Below are 12,302 nucleotides of genomic sequence, written 5' to 3'. Positions count from 1 at the left end.
ATAGCTGATTTAATGCAATCCCCATTATTATTATTACATGAGTCCTTCATTAACTTGAGCAACATTATATGACCACATCTATCCGGACACTTAGTAAACTAAACTCCGTCCAACGGTACCGACCGGCCGCCGTGTCATCCTCAGTCAACACGCGTCACTGAATGCAGATTCGGAGGGGCATGTGGTGAGCACACCGCTCTCCCGGCCGTATACCAGTTGACGAGACCGAGGCCGCTACTTCTCAATCAAGTAGCTCCTCAGTTTCCCTCACAAGGGCTGAGCGCACTCCGCTTGCTTACAGCGCTCGGCAGATCGGATGGTCACCCACCCAAGTGCTAGCCCAGCCCGACAGCGCTTAACTTCAGTGATCTGACGGGAACCGGTGTTACCACTGCGGCAAGGCCGTTGGCCCAGACACTTAATAGTCGGACATTAACATGTGTCGTGTTCACCCTGCTCCTTCATGATACCTTGAAGTCTAGTGCGGACATTTTCAGAGTGTGTCTAAATGTCTTTGGAGGAATGATATCCCACCCCTCCTCAACACCCGAAACTAGAGACGGTAGTGTTGTTGGACGCTGGGATTTGGAGCGACAAAAATGTTCCTTTGGGTTCAGCTCGGGATTCTGGGCATGCCACTCCATTTCAGGAATATTATTATCCAGGAACCATTGCCTCACTAATACTGAGATTAACTACAGAAATGTGAGGCTTACGAGGAGATGTTCAACCATTGTACCTCATTCTTCTTAACTCCCTACACTTAGTCACTATGCCAGCTAGACTGCTGATAGCACTTTGGTACTCACAGTGATTACTTCCGCTGATTTCGTGCAGTTTTTTACAGTCACCCTCGGAAATGCTTGGCAGTATAAATCGCCAGGTCCTGATGGGATTCCAATTCGGTTTTGGCTCCTTACTTAGCTTGCATTTATCGCGAATCTATTGCCCAACCCAAAGTCCCGAGAGACTGCAAAAAAAGCGCAAGTGACGCCTGTATATAAGAAGGCTAGAAGGACGAATCCTCAAAATTACAGACCAATATCCTTAACATCGGTTTGTTGTAGGATTCTCGAACATATTCTCAGTTCGAATACAATGAATTTCCTTGAGACAGAGAAGTTGCTGTCCATGCATCAGCACGGCTTTAGAAAGCATCGCTCCTGCGAAACGCAACTCGCCCTTTTTTCACATTATATCTTGCGAACTATGGATGAAGGGTATCAGACGGATGCCATATTCCTTGACTTCCGGAAAGCGTTTGACTCGGTGCCCCACTGCAGACTCCTAACTAAGGTACGAGCCTATGGGATTGGTTCCCAAGTATGTGAGTGGCTCGAAGACTTCTTAAGCAATATAACCCAGTACGTTGTCCTCAATGGTGAGTGTTCATCGGAGGTGAGGGTATCATCTGGAGTGCCCCAGGGAAGTGTGGTAGGTCCGCTGTTGTTTTCTATTTACATAAAAGATCTTTTGGATAGGGTGGATAGCAATGTGCGGCTGTTTGCTGATGATGCTGTGGTGTACGGGAAGGTGTCGTCGTTGAGTGACTATAGGAGGATACAAGATGACTTGGAAAGGATTTGTGATTGGTGTAAAGAATGGCAGCTAACTCTAAATATAGATAAATGTAAATTAATGCAGATGAATAGGAAAAAGAATCCCGTAATGTTTGAATGCTCCATTAGTAGCGTAGCGTTTGACACAGTCACGTCCATTACATATTTGGGCGTAACATTGCAGAGTGATATGAAGTGGGGCAAGCATGTAATGGCAGTTGTGGGGAAGGATGATAGTCGTCTTCGGTTCATTGTTAGAATTTTGGGAATATGTGGTTCATCTGTAAAGGAGACCACTTATAAAACACTAATACGACCTGTTCTTGAGTACTGCTCGAGCATTTGGGATCCCTATCAGGTCGTATTCAGGGAGGACATAGAAGCAATTCAGAGGCGGGCTACTAGATTTGTTACTGGTAGGTTTGATCATCACGTGAGTGTTACGGAAATGCTTCAGGAACTCGGGTGGGAGTCTCTGGAGGAAAGGAGGCGTTCTTTTCGTGAATCGCTACTGAGGAAATTTGGAGAACCAGAATTTGAGGCTGACTGCAGTACAATTTTACTGCCGCCAACTTATATTTCGCGGAAAGACCACAAAGATAAGATAAGAGAGATCAGGGCTCGTACAGAGGCATATAGGCAGTCATTTTTCCCTCGTTCAGTTTGGGAGTGGAACAGGGAGAGAAGATGCTAGTTGTGGTACGAGGTACCCTCCGCCTCACACCGTATGGTGGATTGCGGAGTATGTATGAGATGTAGATGTAGTCCCCGTCCGCCAGTACATGGCGACTGCCTTGTCGGTTTAGCTTTGGTTAATCCTTCCCGTTTCCACTTCACAATCACGTCACCAGCAGTCGACTTGGGCATCTATAGAAGGGTTGAAGCGCCCGTGATAGATTTGTTATCCAGATAACAGTCACTGACTAATATGCGCCCCATTCTGGCGTTACTACTTTTCTACTGACAACACAGTACTCCCCGTCTCCTTTTATACTGGTGGGTCCACTTCTTCTGACATCTAGTGGTCATCGCCGCATTACATAGGGGTGTCCGGATACTTTTCATCACATAATGTACTATGACGGCCGAGTCCGTTGACCTGAATTCCTACCTAACTGAAGTATAAGTTGGCACAGCGCTGACACTATTGGCTGTTACTTGTATTGCGTCACCGTCAAGCACGAATACCTTTCACAGTCGCTCGGTTACTGTCTATCGACTCACTACAGGCTGTTTACTGCAGTGTTTTCGCAAGCCTTTGAAGAAAACAGTCGAGATATTTGTATAATTTTAATGTTTAAAATAGTCCTACTATAGGTTTACGCGAAACGATTTCTAATTCTTCAGAGAAGTCCATTTTCTCCCGTAGGTGTTCGCAACCGATATCTCGCTGCAATATGAAGAATAATTCTCATTAATATAACAAATCAGGCGTTTGTAAAATATAGCCTGATCATTTAATAGGTAATAGAACAAGTCTGAAGGAATTTTAAGCTGAGAGATAACGATCAAGAAGATGCCCTAAGACATTATAATTTCAGTAACTACTTAACAGTCAGTTAGAATCTCGACATCGGCTTCCCAGATTAGAAATAGATCTTGAGGTCCTACACAAATTGTATGAAAGGAAGAAAATATATTTCGATGTAAATGAAACAACTTTCAATACACTTACTTGAGTTTATTATTTTATGAAGCGAGAAGCAATTTATATAGCTTATTACTGTAATCGATTCCTGTGTTGAATGCGTAAAATTAAAATGATGCTTTTCTTTCCAAATTGTAAGTAGATCGCCAAGTTTCTTCTTTCTCATGTCCTTCGAATCTACACGCTCTAGATTACATCTATCAACAAAACAGGCCGGCCGAAGTGGCCGAGCGGTTCTAGGCGCTACAGTGTGGAACCGCGCGACCGCTACGGTCGCAGGTTCGAATCCTGCCTCGGGCATGGATGTGTGTGATGTCCTTAGGTTAGTTAGGTTTAAGTAGTTCTACTTTCTAGGGGACTGATGACCTCAGCAGTTAAGTCCCATAGTGCTCAGAGCCATTTTTGATCTGCCAGAACTGATCAAACATTATAACCCTACTGCTTGCCAGTGACGATGTGTTTCACTCGTAATCCATCCCCAGTCTGACGAGGGACAGTGCTCAAGTCTTTACCAAAACGATAATGACATATTTATTTGTACAGACTTAAATATATAACTCCTCATTATCGGTACAAATACATAACTAAAACAATATGTCACAATGATAAGACGACAACATTTATAGGCATTTGAATGCTTCACAATGATGCTGGACAGAACAGAGATATTTCAAAGACAGGTTATTAGAAAAATAGTCGGTGGAATACAAACTATAGATGATTGGGAAATGACAAGTATTATAAGATCTATGAAATACATAAGAAACGTCAGAATAGCGGCAAAGCGAATAGATGAATGAGAACAGGCTCACGAAAGGAAGATCTCCCTATTTCTGAAAATCTAAATCAACAATAGCATGAATTACGAAATAAGGAAATAACTATAATTCAACTAACAATTTATGTAGATGAATGTGCACCTGTTCAATATGGACTTGGAGTGTTTTTTAGCTATTGATAACTGTTTTATTCAGCTTTTGTGGCGATATTTTGACTGCTTGAGCGACATCTGTTGTAGACCTGTTACTCCATGCAAATACCCCTAACACCGCCACGTTAACGCTCCCTCATTAGATTGGTGTAGAGATTCAGCCTTGCAACTCTTGTGACTTATCCCAAGGCCCAGCTAAGCTGTGCCCTGTTCTTCCTAGACATCGAACTTCTTTCTTCCGAGCAAATTTCTATAAGTGAAGTGGCTATAAAACAAAACACTGCTTCTCTACTTAAATAAAGTGTACATTGATTCCAATGAACTCTTTGTATTGTCCCAAACTTTCATAAACGGTTACATGTTAAATGCAAAGATGCTGTTCTCAGAGTCAACTAATAATTGCTGTTTTAAAGACATCTCACTAACATTCTGTGAACAGTACATAACAACAATCGCTTATATACATGTTATTCGTCTCCCTTGATGCAGGAGATCTTCCATGGTACCAGAGCTCTTTCATTCCTCCTTACTCCATTGGAGATTACAAATGCTCTCCAGCAGGTAGACTGCGCACCTGTTGAGTAATACTTTCCCACAGTATGTAGCCCGATGTTTATAATTGCGATCACGCACATCTTTACTCTCAGCTCTACACTTGACGTAGGTGATACATGCAAATCCATGAATAGCATGGACCACTATAGGCAATCACTATAGGCAATAAGACCAACATGTGTTTATTTTGGGTTTCGTAGTCTCACAGTATCATTTAGTGAACTTCAGCCCCGAGCTAAAAACCCACTGGATACCATATTGTTTTTGAAATAATTTGTGTTTCTACCAAATCCCGTTTAAAAATAACAGTAGAGCTCAGGAGGAGAAGATAAAGAAACATGGAGTGATCAGGTTAGAGCAGCAGAGTTGTTATATGTTAAACATAAATATGTTATTGCATCGTCCCAAGTTAGACAAGTCCTTAGCACAAGTTCCAATACCAGGTGACCAGTAAGTAGCCAAAAAGCAGTTCAGGCTTAAACGAGTTTGTTGTGAGGATCCCAACAGATATAGCAGGCGGCATTCCCGGTAAAAGCCGCACTTGTTGTGAACTTTATTTCTTTCTTGAACATTTCGTTCCCTCCTCATACTGTACAGCTGTTCTTCTGGCATAAAAACATATTAAAAACATTAAAAATTCGGTTTCAATCACGTTAAAAATTATTTCTTTTAATGATTTAATAAAAAATTTAGGTAGTGTAGTTGTTACTAAGATGGTGATGATGATGACGACGATGTGGCACCTCCAAGCCCCTCGAGTTCAGACCATAGTAAAAACTGTGTAGGAAGGAAGTATGGAGGGATGAGTGGAAATAGCACAGATAGAGGGCCGGCGATGTATAGGGGGACAGTCGGAACTATTGTGTTGATCTCGGGCTGAGAAGTGTTACGTATAAGTAGCGGCTGGAACAGGAAGAAACTAGTACGAGTCACGAAGCTTCGCCTCTATCCAAAGAAGTGATATGGAGGTTACTGCTTACGCCTGGTGGGTTGGGTAGATGTAAAGCTGGATTTCTGGCTCGGAAAGAGAGAGACGGTTGAAGTTGCCAAGGGATAGCACAGGATGGCTGTGGAGCTGCTGAATGCGCAAAGGGTGCAGGCGCAACAGCAGCGCAGAGTTAGAGAGGAATGGGCAGGTGGCGCAGTGGTTAGCTCACTGGGCTCATGTTCGGGAGAAAGACGGTTCAAACCCGCGTCTGATCACCGTGTTTAAGTTTTCCGTAATTTCCCTAAATCACTCTAGGTAAAATGTCGGGTTGTTTCCCTTGATAGGGTACAAAAGACTTCCTTCCCCATCACTGAAACAATCGAGAGTGTGCTGAGTCTCTAATGCCCTTGATGTCAGCGGGAAGTTAAACCCTAATAACCAATACTAAATCACAGGGTTGGGGAGATATTTGAGTCTTCGGGAGGTATAGTTTGAGCAAAGGTGTTCGAGGAATTTGAGGAGTGGCATGAGGAAATTTTATCGACTAGTGGAGGATACGTCTAGGAGACGGAAGACGGATACGTAGTGGATGACGTTGTTAAAATTGTAATTAGTATTATATACTTCATGGTGCACAGACCCAGGTTATGTCGGCAAGTATGAGAATGGGCCTGGTAAGATTTTTGAAGATTAGAACACGGTGAAAGATTGTAACCTACATGTATGGCCTCCTAATAGTTTCAGTAATTTTAGTATTTTCTGGAATTTTTGTTGGATAAGAGTAGGGGACAGCTGTAATCTGTAGTTTCCAGCCAGATGTGTTGCGAAAAAAACGCGATGGATGCGACCTTCAAATCGTTGCCTGATGGGGATACAAATAAGAACTGTTAAGAGTTTACCTGTTTTCCTGGAAATCGCACTGTTGTGGAGAAAAAAATGGATCCCGAGTCGTTTCTACCTCTGTTATTATCTCCTCTTCCACAGAACTGTACAACAGACTGTGGTGAAAGAGGTAAATGACTATTTCCAATATGAAAACAGACGGCGTTAAACAAGAATAGGAAGGGAATGAATCAGAGCAGGACGAGGCAGGTACAGGTGTGGTGCGGCTGCAGGCAGCTGGCCCTTGGTAAGCTCGCCAGGGATTCTGAGCCCTCGACGCTTGCGGTCGCACACGAGAGTCCTCTACCGTTAGCGGATTACGTCTGCCAGCTAAGCAGCCCCCGGAGCACAGGTAGCAGCCGCGTGCCTTCTGCATCTCCGCCGTCTCTTCCCCTAAGGCCTGCGTCCATCTTCTTTGCACCTCTGTGGTTTACTTGTATGGTAGTCTTCATTAGTTATTGGGTATTGGATACCAATGGAAAACCATAGTAATTACAATCGTTTTTATCTTTGGAAAAATGAATGTAGGCAGATGCATGGGTTGGACAGAAATATGGAAACACCGCGAGAAATGCATGCTTGGGGGATAAATGCCTACGCTAGCCAAGCCTGCAAGTTGCGCTCTTGTATTTGTCGGCACCTATGTGGCGACCTCAAAGTTGTGGCTGCATTATGTCGCAGTTACATTGCGTGAAGAGTTTGACAGAGCACTGAAAGACCTAAGCCGAAACAAGGCCCTGGGAGTAGACAACATTCCATTATAACTACTGACAGCCTTGGAAGAGGCAGTCCTGACAAAACTCTGCCATCTGGTGAGCAAGATATATGAGACAGGTGAAATTCCCGCAGACTTCACAAAGGATATAATAATTCCAATCCCAAAGAAAGCAGGTGTTGACAGATGTGAAAATTACCGAACTATCAGTTTAATAAGTCACAGCTGCAAAATACTAACGCGAATTCTTTACAGACGAATGGAAAAACCTCGGGGAAGATCAGTTTGGATTCCGTAGAAATGTTGGAACACGTGAGGCAGTACTGACCCTACGACTTATCTTAGAAGAAAGATTAAGGAAAGGCAAACCTACATTGCTAGCATTTGTAGACTTAGAGAAAGCTTTTGACAATGTTGACTGGAATACTGTCTTTCAGATTCTGAAGGTGGCAGGGGTAAAATACAGGGAGCGAAAGGCTATTTACAATTTGTATAGAAACCAAACGGCAGTTATAAGAGTTGAGGGGCATGAAAGGGAAGCAGTGGTTGGGAAGGGAGTGAGACAGGGTTGTAGCCTCTCCCCGCTGCTATTCAATCTGTATATTGAGCAAGCAGTAAAGGAAACAAAAGAAAAGTTCGGAGTAGGTATTAAAATCCATGGAAAAGAAATAAAAACTTTGAGGTTCGCCGATGAAATTGTAATTCTGTCAGAGACAGCAAAGGACTTGGAAGAGCAGTTGAACGGAATGGACAGTGTCTTGAAAGAAGAATATAAGATGAACATCAACAAAAGCAAAACTAGGATAATGGAATGTAGTCGAATTAAGCCCGGTGATGCTGAGGGAATTAGATTAGGAAATGAGACACTTAAAGTAGTAAAGGAGTTTTGCTATTTGGGGAGCAAGATAACTGATGATGGTCGAAGTAGAGAGGATATAAAATGTAGACTGGCAATGGCAAGGAAAGCGTTTCTGAAGAAGAGAAATTTGTTAACATCGAGTATCGATTTAAGTGTCAGGAAGTCGTTTCTGAAAGTATGTGTATGGAGTGTAGCCATGTATGGAAGTGAAACATGGACGATAAATAGTTTAGACAAGAAGAGAATAGAAGCTTTCGAAACGTGGTGCTACAGAAGAATGCTGAAGATTAGATGGGTAGTTCACATAACTAATGAGGAGATACTGAATAGAATTGGGGAGAAGAGGAGTTTGTGGCACGACTAGAAGAAGGAATCGGTTGGTAGGACATGTTCTGAGGCATCAAGGGATCACCAATTTAGTACTGGAGGGCAGCGTGGAGGGTAAAAATCGTAGAGGGAGACCAAGAAATGAATACACTAAGCAGATTCAGAAGGATGTAGGCTGTAGTAGGTACTGGGAGATGAAGAAGCTTGCACAGGATAGAGTAGCATGGAGAGCTACATCAAACCAGTCTCAGGACTGAAGACCACAACAACAAGTGAATTCGAACGTTAGCAAGTTGTTGCTGCTCGTATGATGGGTGCTTCCGTAATGAAGGCGAAGGTAGGCCGTGTTCGGTGTTTCAAGAGGCGCCGTATCGAAGATTTATGCCGCACACAAGGAGACCGATATAACATCATCCGGTAAGTCACAACGCTGACGATCGTGTGATCGTGACGGACGGTCATTGAAGACGATTGTGGCGAAAAGTGAGTGTACGACAGCTGCGAAAGTCACTGCAGAACTGAAAGTCGCGCTCGCGAACGCCATCAGCAGCAAAACAACGCTAAAGGAACTCCAAAAAGCAGGTAATTCCACAAGCAGGGACCTCCATAAGCAGGGAATTGCAGAGCCAGCTGGAATTCTAAAACCACCTGTGACGCAAATGCCCGTTACAGAAAAACGTGAAGGAGCAATGGAACAAGGGTATTTGGTCGGACGAGTCTTGTTTAACACTGTTTCCAATTTCTGGTCGAGTTTACACCCTTAGAGTGAAACATGGCGGGGACTTGGTGATAATTTGGGCAGCCATATCGTGGTATTCCATGGACCCCTTGATTACTCTGCAAGACTGCATTGGCGCCAAGTAGTATTTTACCATTTTGGCTGATCAGGTCTATCGCCTCGTACACTGTTTGTTCCCCCTTTTCACACAGGTCGCATCGTTCAGTTCTGTTCTCTCCAAGTCACCACCGTCACCAGATCTCTCTATTATTCAGCCTTTGTTGCCAACTTTGGAAAGAAGACGAAGTGGCTGCTATTCAACTTCAGCATCGTTACCTGAACTTGCCAATATTTCGTGGGAAGAATGTGTTGTGGATTGGCAAGACACCCAACCCACTATAAGGAAGCCGAAAGGCACGCGTTTTAGCTCACGCAGGCTGGCGTGAGGTCTGGAACAGGACAAGGAATTGACACTAGCCAAAAAACATACGTAGCTACTGGAATACTTAACTTTAATCCATAACTGGTGAACATCGCTCTTGACGGTACATGTTTTACAGCATCAATAGTAACTGTAAAGGCGCCTGGCTAGGTCGTAGCAAATGACGTAGCTGAAGGCTATGCTAACTATCGTCTTGGCAAATGAGAGCGTAATTTGTCAGTGAACCATCGCTAGCAAAGTCGGCTGTACAACTGGGGCTAGTGCTAGGAAGACTCTAGACCTGCCGTGTGGCGGCGCTCGGTCTGCAATCACTGATAGTGGCAACACGCGGGTCCGACGTATACTAACGGACCGCGGCCGATTTAAAGGCTACCACCTAGCAAGTGTGGTGTCTGGCGGTGACACCACATTCCTCCCCCGCAAATCGGCGGACGGTTGTGGCATAAGGCTTCCGCCCGCCGTGGGGATCGAATGGCGTAAGGCAAGTATTGGAAAGCAACGCCGATTTCAACTGGCGAAAGGCGCGTTCGCATTCCGTCGTCCAGACGAACGGAACACCCTTACGGCGTAAGCGATGAAGCGGAGCTGAAATGGAAGAGGCGTGGCGCACATAGCGATGATAATAATTAATTTTTCCCAGCACACTCTGTACCTGCTTCAAATTCTGCGGCGAAGGCAAGTCTTGTATGGCACGGAGGTGCTCTGGACTGGGATGTATGCCTTGCACATTGAGTACATGTCCTAGATATGGCAAATCACGAGCAAAAAACACACATTTGTCCTTCCGCAAGCGAAGACCATTTTGTCGCAAGACCTGAAATAATGTTCTGAGATTGGCTAAATGTTCTTCTTCCGTCTTTCCGGAGATCGCAATATCGTCCAGATAGTTTGCTGCAGTAGGGACCGATGCACAAACAGTTTGTAAATATTGCTGAAACAATGCAGGGGCGGATGCACACCCGAATGGCAGTCGGTTGAATCGGTACAAACCAAGATGCATGTTAACCACCAAAACGCGCTGGGATTCTTCGTCCACCGGTATTTGCAAGTACGCATCTGCTAGGTTCAACTTCGAAAAATATTTACCCGGGCACAGTTTATCAAAATGATCTTCCAGGCGGGGTAAAGGAAAAGTTGCAGTCACTAGTTGTGGATTCACTGTTGCCTTGAAGTCCACACAAAGTCTCAATTTTCCGGAAGGTTTTTGCAAAATTACTAAGGGTGATGCCCATAGAGAAGCCTGCACACGTTCAATTACACCTTGTGATTCCAAATCGTGTAATGTCCTTGCGACCTCATCACGCAATGCGTGGGCAACATTGCGCGCTCTGAAAAATTTCGTTTGCGCGTTTACTTTCAGTTCCAAATGTGCGTTATAGTTCCTAGCGCAACCGAGGCCCGGTGCAAAAATGTCTGCAAATTCTTTACATAGACGAGAAACACTGTCTGAAGGCACAGTCTGGCTCACTGAGAGGACCTGATTGACTACAGACAAGTTAAACAACTGAAATAAATCGAAACCAAACAAGTTCACTGCAGAAGAAGAACGAAGGACGTAAAATGACAGAAGTTTTGTTTGTCCCTTGTATGTTGCAAGAAGGCTGCACTGTCCTGACACAGGGATTGCTTGTCCTGAATAACTACTTAACATTTGCGGCACGCAACGGAGGTGTGCCTAGCTGTTTGTACGTGTCTTGATTGATCAGTGAAACTGCAGCTCTGGTATCGAGCTGGAACGGTATCACTTTGCCGTTAATGTCCAAGTCCACAAAAAGTTTATTGTCCTGCTGACGACAAGAGCGACTGTCTCGTGCAACGTGAACTGACACTGGTACAGAATCACTTGCGACTTGATGGGAGTGCCTGCAATGTCGACGCCCACTATTTGTGGGACGAACACAGTCACTGTTAGAGAGAGTGGCACTGGGCAGAGTGGCATGAACTATATGAATTTCCATGGGCAAAGTTTCGCGAGCCTGAGTATCCTTGGTTCGATTCCGGCTCCAGCGCGAAGCAAAGGGCCTGGAATGGTTTTGAGCTTCCGATCGGAGCTTTTTCTGGCAAACATTTTGAACATGGCCTTTTTTATTACAGAAAAAGTAAATAGCCTGGCGTGACGGGCAATTCTCACGCGAATGTCTAGTAGCACACCGCGGGCATGATTTCACTGCATTTGCTTGCTGGCGTGGTACACGTGGCTGAGAGCCAGGCAGCTTTGGCGCCGCCGGGCGCGAGGACTGTTTACTGTTCCGTGCAGCTCGCCCGGCGGGCCGGTTAACCTGACACACGGGTGGCGAAGTTTCAAATGATTCCTGAGCAAACTCAAGTGTGTCCTGCCGATCAAATATGTCCATCACTTCTTCAAGGGAGGGATTGACTAGTTTCAAAATCTGTTCCCTTATACGAACATCAGAAACGTTCTGTGCAATTGCATCACGTACCATAGTATCTGAATAAGGGAGTCCACATTGACACTCGAAAGCACAATCCCTAGTAAGGCCTTGCAAGGTTGCAACCCACTCCCGATTATTCTGAGCTGCCGTACATTTTGTACGAAAGAACATATACCGTTTGGCAACAACATTGACTGATTCTTTGAAATAAGCATCTAATGCAGACAAAATTTCTTCATAGGACAGAGATGCTATGTCACGTCGGGGAAACAATTTGACTATCACACGGTACGTGGACACTCCGACACACGATAATAAGAAAGGCTGCCGCTCGTTACCTAGAAT

General features: G+C 44.5%; 1 pseudogene; it reads right to left on the bottom strand.

Moving 5' to 3' along the window:
• Positions 1-292: 292 nt before the first annotated feature.
• Positions 293-410, bottom strand: LOC126189145 (5S ribosomal RNA; annotated as a pseudogene).
• Between the last annotated feature and the right edge of the window lie 11,892 nt (positions 411-12,302).

The sequence above is a fragment of the Schistocerca cancellata genome, chromosome 5, assembly GCF_023864275.1.
Source record: "Schistocerca cancellata isolate TAMUIC-IGC-003103 chromosome 5, iqSchCanc2.1, whole genome shotgun sequence".
In the NCBI taxonomy this organism is placed as follows: domain Eukaryota; kingdom Metazoa; phylum Arthropoda; class Insecta; order Orthoptera; family Acrididae; genus Schistocerca; species Schistocerca cancellata.
Note: the sequence above shows the minus strand (reverse complement) of the source record. Positions and strands in the feature narration are given on the sequence as shown.